Here is a 12,287-nt window from a genome sequence, read left to right as displayed (position 1 = left end):
TGGCCTGAGTTACCTTACTACCTGGAAGTTCATTAGCTGTAAAGATTATTATAGTTTGTGTTTAATGTATTGTAAGTGGAAAAGGTAAATGGCTACTTTAAAAGCTAGACTTGTGGTATCTGGGCCTTCGGGAAATGTAATCAACAAGGTTAATGGCAAGCTAGACAGGTTACAACCCCAGATGAAGCCTGAGTTTTTAAGAATTCCAAAATCCCCTCTAAAGGATTCTTGAGAGAATCTTCACTCTGGGTTTCTACATTTGCTACATACAGACTAGAAATGCCCCAGATTCAATCCCTGGTTTTTGCTGAGTTAGCTCACCTCAGTCAGGTTGGCTGTTTGTGTGCAATGTTTGACCTCCGTTGTCTTGGTCTAGAGAGGATAAAATACGGTCAGGGTTCCCACTCCTGATTGCTATCAGTGTCCTCCTGGTGAAAAGTGGACATCTGTGAACATTGGACATAGTGAAGGTGCTCCCTGCAGTTAAAGAGCCCGCGGACACTTAACTGACTTGATTCACAAGTGAAGAATGGCGTGAAGAGGTACTATGACACCATCCCATTCATTCACAGTCCCTCAGCCATGCATTTCAAGTTTGGAATATTTAAAAAAAATAACTCATCCCTTTAAAACGGTTACTGTTGAAACCTTTTCCTTACACGTCATAGAGCAGTAGTTCCCTAACTGCGGGGGAAGGGTATCGAGGAGGACCCCCAATTGAAGTTGGCAGGATTTTCCTTTGTTCTGTTCCCACATCACCGGCATTACTTTGAAGGCAACACTGGCTTTCGCAGCACTTGCAGCAAAATGGAAGTGGGTCTGGGAATTTTCTCCCGGTGGGCCAATTGATATGATTGGGCTTCATATTAAAACCCAAAAGTGACACAACTGCTCAAGTATTCGGGGTTGCCAGCTATAGCTGTGCTAGCATTATGCAAAAAAGGGCCTAAATTCGTGGTTGGATGCTTCCCACAGGGAAATGCCTCCGATCCGCAAATAAAATCCACGCCTACCTTCTGCTTGGGGATCCACGGAGACTCTCACTCCTGGGCACTACGCATAGACGTGCAGAGGCTCACGTATCTCCGAGACACAGGCGGTACGCTAGCGCCCCTGGGATCACGTGGGCCAGCCCAACCAATGAAAGAAGGGGATTCCCCATTCATGCTTATGGGGGTTGTGTGTGTACGGAATCCCCATAAGCATGAATGGTGATCGCAAACACATTTACATACCAAATAAATGTTAAAAATTAAACATTTAAAATTAATTAAAATACAATTTAATTAAACATTTACATTTTTCAAAAAATTAAATGTTGTTTTAAAGGAGCTAAAAATAACCACAACTTATTTTACAGGTGTTTTAATGTTTAAATAATTGGAAAAAAAATTATTTTTATATTCATTTAAACTCTTGCGATGGTAAAAGCAGGCATAAGAATTTCACAGACATTGGCTGGGCAGGAGTTTGGGCAAGTAGCCGGGGATGGCTTCAATCTGTCAAGAAGATTCTTGACAGATTGCAAGTTCCGGGTTTTTGCGCATGTGCTTTGCGCGTGAAAACCCGGAACTTGCGGGATCCTTATGGGCGCATACGTACTGTGATTACAGTAATTTGAAAGTGAAATGTCACTTAAAATATAGTTTGGGAGCTTCCAACACCATCAGTTTAAGCTCCAACATCCAGGTTGTTACAAAGTTTCATTATTAACTAACTACCCAGTTAAACTACAATGTGACATACAGTTTGGTTACAAGGATAAAAATATTTCATTTTGTAGAAGTCCATTAACTCCATCACTCTCACTAGTATCTAACTGAATAATCCCTGCCTAATTTTTAGCTTTCCTATGTGTTGACTGACATTAAATTTGATCCAGTTAATTAACATAACAAAATACGGGCCAATGTTTCTTGGAAAGCAGGTGCGCATGTTGGACCTAAATCTCCAAGTATAGAGTATTACAGATGTGAACCGGAGTCTTACTTTTGACTTCCTGTGTGTGGAGTCACAGTGCTGCCCATGCCCCTTTTGATATCATCTTTTTTAACCAAAGTAGCTTTTTTTCTTTTTTTGGGTAGAGGTCACTCTTCCTGTTTAAAAATTTTTGTTATACACCAATAATTTTTTGATTTTAAAACATGTAGCAAAGAATATTTTGTAAATAAGTTCTGCATATATGAGCCACTGTACTTCCGGGTCTAGAAACTACACAGGAACAGCACGATAATATGGATAACAGAAATAGTACAGAGCGTGCGGCAAACCTGTCCCACCCACCCCTTTCACTGTCTGTTCCGCCTATGACCGGGACTGTGGTTCACGTATTGGACTGTTCAGCCACCTAAGGGCTCATTCTAAGAGTGGAAGCAAGTTTTCCTCAATTCCGAGGGACTGCAGATGATGATGAATATCGATTTATTTTTGGCTTCTGTGATTACAGTAATTTGAAAGTGAAATGTCACTTAAAATATAGTTTGGGAGTTTCCAACACCATCAGTTTAAGCTCCAACATCCAGGTTGTTACAAAGTTTCATTATTAACTACCCAGTTAAACTACAATGTGACAGATACAGTTTGGTTACAAGGATAAAAATATTTCATTTTGTAGAAGTCCATTAACTCCATCACTCTCACTAGCATCTAACTGAATAATCCCTGCCTAATTTTTAGCTTTCCTATGTGTTGACTGACATTAAATTTGATCCAGTTAATTAACATATCGAAAATTAAAATCTACATTCTATTTGAGCAACATCTACTTAGTATTTTGTAAAGACGTTTCCTTTTAGATGCCTTGGGAGCTTGCAAAAGATGCTGATTTATTGCACACAGCACGGATCAATTTCCTTTCCAGCTCAGATTCAGGTTTATGAAATTAAGGTGTTTTGCTATAAAATCAATTTGGGTATAACTTCTGCTTTGTCTCAGATGTTATGAGACACAAACAGAAGATGGAACCATCTTCGATTTCTTGGTAGCTTGTAGTGTGCAGTCATGAATAAGCCAGGAACAGTCTGCATTGTAAATAAAGCTGCATGATTGGGACTGTACAATGATCGCTGCTCAAGCTTCATGCCTTGTCTCAATTTAGTCTTCCAATTTGTCACAACTCATCATTCTAAGGTGCTTCTATATGCTGGGATACAGTGCCATGGACATTGGCTGCAATCTTGTACGTCACTCAAGTGGCTTGTGCAATGTGAAAATCGAGGCATGGAGGTGGTTTCTCTGCTCGTTTGGCATTACTTGTACACCAGTCATTGAAAGCAAGCAGCTAGGAAGGCAAATGGTATGTTGGCCTTCATTGCAAGAGGATTTGACTCCAGGAGCAAGGATGTCTTACTACAGTTATACAGGGCCTTGGTGAGACCTGACCTGGAGTATTGTGTGCAGTTTCGGTCTCCTTACCTAAGAAAGGATATACTTGCCATAGACGGAATGCAGCGAAGACTGATTCCTGGGATGAGGAGCGATTGGGTCGACTAGGCCTGTATTCACTAGAGTTTAGAAGAATGAGGGGGGATCTCATTGAAACATAAAATTCTGACGGGATTGGACAGACTGGATGCGGGGAGGATGTTTCCCCCGGGCTGGGAAGTCTAGAACAAGGGGTCACAGTCTCAGGATACGGGGTAGGAAATTTAGGATCGAGATGAGGAGAAATGTTTTCACTCAGAGGGTGGTGAACCTGTGGAATTCTCTACCACAGAAGGCTGTGGAGGCCAAGTCACTGAATATATTTAAGAGGGAGATAGATAGATTTCTAGACACAAAAAACATTAAGGGGAGCAGAGATTTTCATTGAATCAGGCCAAGCTGGATTTGGGGTCAGGCCCAGGAGGTGAAAGAGCCATGACCCAGCCCAGCATGCCCCCCCACCCCCAGTTCCTCTCTGGTTGCATTGTAAATGGCTTCAGACAGTGAGAAGATTACAGTGTTGGGTTTTTGATGATTTATTTTTGCACTTTTGCTAAAATGTAGAAATTGAGTTCAAATCCAGAAAATAAATTCCAAATCCACAGCAGGATTCAGAAACCAGCCACTGCAGGTTGTGAGGCCTCTAGCTGACAGCAGAGGGAGCTGCAGGAAGTGAATGCCAATGAATAGATACATACATCGCATGTCAGGCAAGTCCCAGGGCTTCAGTTCATTTTGTTTATTATCAGAATGGCCTGGCCCGGTTGGAATTTCTAATTCTGCTCCTGCAGTGTAGTCTCACAAACGATCTCTTCAACAAGATCAGAACAACGTAGACCACGGTGCCTGCCAAAGTGAGGCCAACTGTGATGGCAGCGTAATTAGAACCTTGGGTTAAAAAGAAGAAAAAAAGAGTAATTAAATTGTCAGGCTACATGACAGCTGAGTAGGTCAACTTTGGACCAGTCTGTTTTTTGAGAAGGTGGTGGGTGTGGGGACAATTTCAACATTTCTGAAATTAAACCAGACCCCAAAAATCTGCATTTTTAAAATTGAAATGCCTTTTAAAAAAAAAACACACCGGCTGTTTTAAAGTGTGAAGGCCTTAGACATGAAGGGGTTTGGAACTCAAAGCAGGGTTCTCTCCTCTGTCTTTCCCTTAACTCCTGTCCAGTTTTGGATTTGGTGAAAGGTGACTCTCCTACACAAGAGACCCGGATGCTTTGCCATAAGTGGGCTTTTTGATTGCAGAAATTCAAATTCTGCCAACTCGCCACCTCTCTCAAGTTATTGTGACGTCTCCATATCACACACCAACCACCATTGTGACCTCTGAGTGAGATGGATCAGTGCCGAGTTCTGCGGTGTAGATTTCACTTGCTAGGCATTTGATGGGATTACCCAAAGTCATTTCACTCGCAGCCTGTACAGAGTAGGCATTTTAATCCCATCAATCTGGAACGGATTCTCAGAGTACAGAATGTTAATATCTATTGCCACTCCACGTATAAAGTAGTGGAAAGTTAAAATATGTCTCACTGATAGTAAATACTTGATTCCCGAGTTGGTCATGGGTTCATTCCTTTGGTCCCCTTTCAGTACAGATACAGCGCCCATATAAATGGTTAGACGCACCCAACTCCTTTGCTGAAGTGAATGTACAGCCTGTCCAGTATAATGATAAGTACAAGAGGCCAACCTGAGCCACACAACACCAGACCCGAGTGAGATGCCAGTGTGTACTCGAGTTGACACGGAGATGTATGAGCCATCATCATCGGCAGTCCCTCCGAAAGTTTTAACCAATAAGGGAATTTTAACCAATAAGGGAATTAAGGGTTACGGGGAGAGGGCGGGTAAGTGGAGCTGAGTCCACGGCCAGATCAGCCATGATCTTATTGAATGGCGGAGTAGGCTCGAGGGGCTAGATGGCCTACTCCTGTTCCTAATTCTTATGTTCTTATGAATCGAGGAAGACTTGCTTCCACTCCCAAAGTGAGTTCTTTGGTGGCTGAACAGTCCAATACGAGAGCCACAGACCCTGTTACAGGTGGGATAGACATTCATCTAGGGAAGGGGAGGGTGGGGCTGGTTTGCCGTGTGCTCCTTCCACTGCCTGCGCTTGACCTCTTCATGCTCTTTGCATTGAGACTCGAAGAGCTCAACACCCTCCCGGATGCACTTTCTCCACCTCGGGCGGTCTTCGGCCAGGGTCCCCCAGGTGTCAGTGGTGATGTCGCACTTTACCAGGGAGACTTTGAGGATGTCCTTGTAATGTTTCCACTGCTCACCTTTGGCTCGTTTACCATGAAGGAGCTATACCCTATAAACAATGTACTGTACAAAGGGACTTTGGAAATGTTTACGGCCAGCCCTACCCAATGCTTCACCAGCAAATGTAATTCCTGGTGTCATAAGAACATAAGAAATAGGAGCAGGAGTAGGCCATACGGCCCTTGAGCGTGCTCTGCCATTTAATACGATCATGGCTGATCTGATCATGGACTCGGCTCCACTTCCCTACCCGCTCCCCATAACCCCGTATTCCTTTATCAGTTAAGAAACTGTCTATCTCTGTCTTAAATCCATTCAATGTCCCAGCTTCCACAGCTCTCTGAGGCAGCGAATTCCACAGATTTACAACCCTCTGAGAGAAAAAATTCCTCCTCATCTCAGTTTTAAATGGGTGGCCCCTTATTCTAAGATCATGCCCCCTAGTTCTAGTCTCCCCCATCAGTGGAAACATCCTCTCTGCATCCACCTTGTCAAGCCCCCTCATAATCTCATACGTTTCGATAAGATCACCTCTCATTCTTCTGAATTCCAATGAGTAGAGGCCCAACCTACTCAACCTTTCCTCATAAGTCAATCTCTTTATCTGCGGAATCAACCTAATCAGGAAAGTCCTACGTTTGAAGCCTGGTGGAGTTAACTGACCTCAGCTAGAGCAGCAGCGTGGTCATTGCAATTATCTACAATGTTCACGGACTACGGAGGCCAAGGAGGGAGTCAGCCAGGTTTCCCCACTCCTGGTCCAATGACCTCGTTTGGAAAGTGAGTGTGTTTGGATGTTTGATTGAGGGCAGGATTAGGCTCCCATGTGGTTCAAATTGTTAGCACTTTCAGGAGAGGAGGACAAATATAGGGAAAATTACAGAACACAGATCCAGAAGGCCAGAATCATTGTAGAATATATACCGGAGCAGCGCAATTGTCTAGGCCGAGAAGTATCAGTATGTCCTGTCCCAGGGCATTAACATGGCCTAGAACCAACAATCGGCAGAACATCTTTTGAGTTAAAGCTGAGGGCTTCCTCGTAAGAGAAAGGAAATCAGTTGTTCCCAAGTTGCTGACGCACTCTCTTGGTGGCCAACTTAAGATAGCATTGGCAGAGCCTTGGGAGCAGGCCAGTTGCCTACCAGCTTGACTGCATGTGCTGCTTGTCCCAGGGAGACCGGGGGCTTGGAGGGAAAATAGAGGAGGAATTCCATACCCTTGCAAAAAATTACATTTTACTAATCTGTTGGCAAGAATCACAAAGTTTACAAAAAAACAATCATGATAGCAGGTTTCAGTTCATGTACAAGGCAAGTATTCACTAGGATCGAGTTTGTACCAATGGCTTCCAAGAATGTTCCATGTTACATCACAATGCTCAGCAACATAACCACAGACTAATGACAAATAATATGTAATTAATTCTTTGTCCTCTGTACACAGTGAGTGGTTAATTATTTAATCAGTTCTGGTCACAGAGCTGAAACCTTAACTCTTTTTTTTTCCACAGATGCTGCCTGACCTGCCAAGTGTTTCCAACATTTTCTGTTTTTATTTCAGGATTCCAGCATCCGCAGTACTTTGCTTTTGTAATGATTTTAATCTGTGATTCTCCCACAATGACTGACCAGTAAGTAGATGAGCCATGTGGAACAGCAAATCCCAGGTTTCATCCCCACCCAAGGTTGTGGTAGGTGTGTTACAGCTGGCCATAGCGCTCCTGGGTTAGGGAAGGGACAATCTGACACGGCTACTGTCTCTCATTGTTATCCAACAAGCTCTACTGGAACCGCGATTGTGCTAATATCAGGTGTGTAGAGGACAGGATATGGGTCAGCTATGATGGCGTACATGGCTGCATAGCCCACTGGTACTCAACGTCAAGGCTTGTATGTGAACAATGGCCACTTTGGCAAGATGAGTTTAAATAAAATAATTAAGTCACAGGATGTGGACGTCTCTGTTAAGGTCAGCATTTATTGCCCTTGAGAAGGTGGTGCGCTGCCTTCTTGAACCGCTGCAGTCCGTCGTAGTGGTTTGGTACAAATTAGCAGTTTGCTAGGCCATTTCAGAGGGCAGTTAAGAGTCAACCACATTACTGTGGGTCTGGAGTCACATATAGGCCAGACCGGGTAAGGACAGCAGATTTCCTTCTCTAAAGGACATTGGTGAACTAGATGTTTTTTTTTTACAGTAATCCAGTAGTTACATGTTCACTATTACTGATGCTAGCTTTTTATTCCAGATTTATTTAATTAATTGAATTTAAATTTCCCCAACTGCTGTGGTGAGAATTGACCTCAGGGATGATAAGTCCAGGTCTCTGGCTTACTAGTCCTGTAACATAACCACTTTACTACCATACCCAGAGGAACCATGCTCCAGTAAGAGGTGAACTACACTCATTTTAAAAAAGAGGTGATCAAATCTTGACAAAAAAAACCACGGGAAAATAATGAATCAAACATTTTATTCTCACCAAAGTCACTCTCTTTCTTTGTGATGCGAATTGGTCCTGCGCTGACTCGCTGCAAGTCCGAATGTTCCTCTTGTGAACCACAGGTAGGGCCACACCCCGGCTGGACGCATGGTTTAGAGCTGTATGTATTGATGCATAACTGGACATTGCAAGTAACAAACACCTGGAGGAGGAAACAGACTGATTATAGTCACCTCAAGTCGCTGGAGAAATACCACCAATGATGTCTCCGCAAGATCCTACAAATCCCCTGGGAGGACAGACACACCGACATTAGCGTCCTCGACCAGGCCAACATCCCCAACATTGAAGCACTGACCACACTTGATCAGCTCCGCTGGGTGGGCCACATTGTCCACATGCCAGACACGAGACTCCCAAAGCAAGCGCTCTACTCGGAATTCCTTCATGGACCACCTTGGGCTCGTTTGCCAAGGAAACATTACAAGGACACCCTCAAAGCCTCCCTGATAAAGTGCAACATCCCCACCGACACTGAGGAGTCCCTGCCCAAAGACCGCCCTAAGTGGAGGAAGTGCATCCGGGAGTGCGCTGAGCACCTCGAGTCTCATCGCCGAGAGCATGCAGAAATCAAGCGCAGGCAGCGGAAAGAGCGTGCAGCAAACCAGTCCCACCCTTTCTGACCCTCAACGACTACCTGTTCCATCTGTGACAGGGACTGTGGTTCTCATATTGGACTGTTCAGCCATCTAAGGACTCATTTTAAGAGTGGAAGCAAGTCTTCCTCGATTCCGAGGGACTGCCTATGATGATGATGATGTTATGTTGGCGATGCATCAGAGAGAACCCTAAGAGCAGGGGATCACAGGTATGGTCGCCCAATCTGATTGGACATATTCCTGGCGCTTTCATCACATGACCTCCCAGCTCCAACCGTCCCGCCCCGCCCTGCCCACCGCAACAGCCTTTTGTTTCCCCAACTACAATATTTTTATAAAGTATTCAAAGAAAAAGGGGCGGGGGAACATGCCATTGTTTTAATGCTCCTCTGATTGTTCTCCTGGATTCCTCGCAGTAGTGTCCAGGAGATTAATGTTTTAATACCTGGAGACTACAGGACAATCCTGGAAGGTTGGCATCTTAATCACAGGCCAGGAACCATGGGTGGGGTGGAAGTGCAGCAGTACAGCCTTGAATGTTCACCAACTGTATAGGGTATTGGTGAGGCCGCACCTGGAGTACTGCGTGCAGTTTTGGTCACCTTCCTGAAGGAAGGATATACTGGCTTTGGAGGGGGTACAGAGACGATTCACTAGGCTGATTCCGGAGATGAGGGGGTTACCTTATGATGATAGATTGAGTAGACTGGGTCTTTACTCGTTGGAGTTCAGAAGGATGAGGGGTGATCTTATAGAAACATTTAAAATAATGAAAGGGATAGACAAGATAGAGGCGGAGAGGTTGTTTCCTCTGGTCGGGGAGACTAGAACTAGGGGGCACAGTCTCAAAATACAGGGGAGCCAATTTAAAACCGAGTTGAGAAGGAATTTCTTCTCCCAGAGGGTTGTGAATCTGTGGAATTCTCTGCCCAAGGAAGCAGTTGAGGCTAGCTCATTGAATGTATTCAAGTCACAGATAGATTTTTAACCAATAAGGGAATTAAGAGTTACGGGATGCGGGCGGGTAAGTGGAGCTGAGTCCACGGCCAGATCAGCCATGATCTTGTTGAATGGCGGAGCAGGCTCGAGGGGCTAGATGGCCTACTCCTGTTCCTAATTCTTATGTTCTTATGTTCTAACACAGAGCCATCATCCCATCATAGGCAATCCCTCGAAGCAAGAATGACCTGCTTCCACGCCACAAAAGACGAGTTCACAGGTGTTTCAATGAAGGCCCCGAACTACATCCTGAAGGATGGAAGATGCCTGTGCGTGGATTTTTTTTTAACGTGGGGTGGCCGTTGCACACCAGCCACCACACGGGCTTGACAGAGCTAGGTCTTGGTCAAGTGGCAAGGGTTAACCAAGGCAACTGGAGACCAGCTCTGCTGCACGGACCTAGTGCGTACAAATATCGCAGTGTGGGCTGGCCCGTGCTGCCCCTAGGACCCTGGTCCCGAAATCGCACCTCCCCTGGGCCCCGATCACGTCCCGCTACAGTCTCTCGCCGCTCCTTTGCCCCGACCTCGCCGCTCCTGCTGTACCTGCCCACCAACCTGGATCTTGATGACGTCACTCTCACAACCGTCGCCCTCCTGCACCAGCTCGCGCTGTACCTTGAAATGGCATGCCTCCACGCTGCCCATGGCCGCCTCTCACCACTCCTTTTTTGGCCCGACCTGCCACTGATGTTCTCCTGCAGGTCGGGGCCTGCACGCTGCACCTGACACAGAGCACCTGACAAGTATCTGTACGTGTTCTCTCTGTTCCCCTCCCCCTCAACAACTCCAAACCTGCCCCTTTGATTCTCAGCTCGAATGACTAACTTATTAACCCTTGCCATGTTGTGGGTGAGTTATCCCTTCCAAGCACAATTGTTTTATAACTCATCCAGCAATGTTGCTAAAGTATTTTGCCACAATAAACTTGCGAAACTTCGAGTGGCTGCAATAAGAGACTGTGAAGCTATTTTTCAGCCATCAAAGGCAGGATATTTAGCTGTTAACTTCCACCTCGAAATAGTATCTTTAAGGTTCTTTTGAAGAACAAAGGTATAGAAAAATGAGAATTGGATATCTATATTAAAATGTTTGCATATGTCACGACTTCCTGTTCACAAGCAAGCTTACAACAACCCCACTTCCTGTGTCACAATTTTCTGTTGTATTTTAATGTCAACATTTTATAATAGCAATGCCCTATCTCAGTGGCTTGCAATTTTCTATGTGGGCACAACCTGGAAATTAGACCCGAAAATGCACCCATTCTGCCGATGTCTGCCTGTGTCCTAATTCGGCTGCCCGTGTCCTAACTCGCACCAAGTCTTGTTCACTCATCACCCCTGTGCTCACTGAACTACATTTTCTTCCAGTTAAGCAATGCCTCAATTTTAAAATTCTCACCCTTGTTTTCAAATCCCTCCATGCCTTCACCCCTCCCTATCTCTGTAATCTCCTTCAACCTCACAACCTTCCCCGAGATATCTGCGCTCCTCTAATTCTGCCTTCTTGAGCATCCCTGATTATAATCGCCTGGGTCCTTAGCTCTGGAATTCCCTCGCTAAACCTGTCCGCCTCTCTACTTCGCTTTCCTCCTTTATGATGCTTCTTAAAACCTACCTCTTTGACCAAGCTTTTGGTCACCTGCCCTAATTTCTCCTCATGTGGCTCGGTGTCCGAGATGAGGAGAAACTTTTTCAGCCAGAGAGTTGTGAACTTGTGGAATTCTCTGCCACAGAAAGTTGTTGAGTCCAGTTCGTTGGACATATTCAAAAGGGAGTTAGATGTGGCCCTTATGGCTAAAGGGAGCAGGGGGTATGGAGAGAAGGCAGGGGTGGGGTACTGAAGTTGCATGATCAGCCATGATCATATTGAATGGTGGTGCAGGCTCGAAGGGCCGAATGGCCTACTCCTGCACCTATTTTCTTTGCTTCTATGTGTCAAGTTTTTTGTCTTATACTACACCTGTGAAGAGCGTCGGGGTGTTTTACTATGTTAAAGGCAGTATATAAATATAAGGAGCTGGAAATTCGGTTGCGGACATTTTGTGGCGTTATTCATGGCGGGGCGGTATGTATTGCGCCCCCTAAAGTTTGCGTCTCCGACTGGAAAATTTGTTGCAAACGTAGCGAGAGGGGTAGGGGGCACGAAATCAGACATTTCACATCTGTGCTCGGCCTGCAAGCGGAAACCTCAGCGCAAAAATCCACCGTTTTATGTGCATGCGCAGTTCCAAGGAGCAGCAGGAAGGTCGCCATAGAGCACGCTGCTTCTCAGCCATGGCCGCCGGAGCATGGATAGAGGCTGTAGAGAGAGAAGGAGGTATGTCCTGCATCTTCCTGGAATTTTTCGGAGGCTTCGGAGGGCGGTGGCACAAGACGCCTCGGCAAGAGACACGGTGGGGCGAACTGCGACATCCTGCCACCTGAACCATCAACATCAGGTGACGGGGGAGACGAGGAGGGAGAGGACGACAGTGTGATTACTGAG

The sequence above is a fragment of the Pristiophorus japonicus genome, chromosome 14, assembly GCF_044704955.1.
Source record: "Pristiophorus japonicus isolate sPriJap1 chromosome 14, sPriJap1.hap1, whole genome shotgun sequence".
NCBI lineage: Eukaryota > Metazoa > Chordata > Chondrichthyes > Pristiophoridae > Pristiophorus > Pristiophorus japonicus.
The sequence above is the reverse complement of the archived record's forward strand: the minus strand, read 5'-3'. Positions refer to the sequence as shown.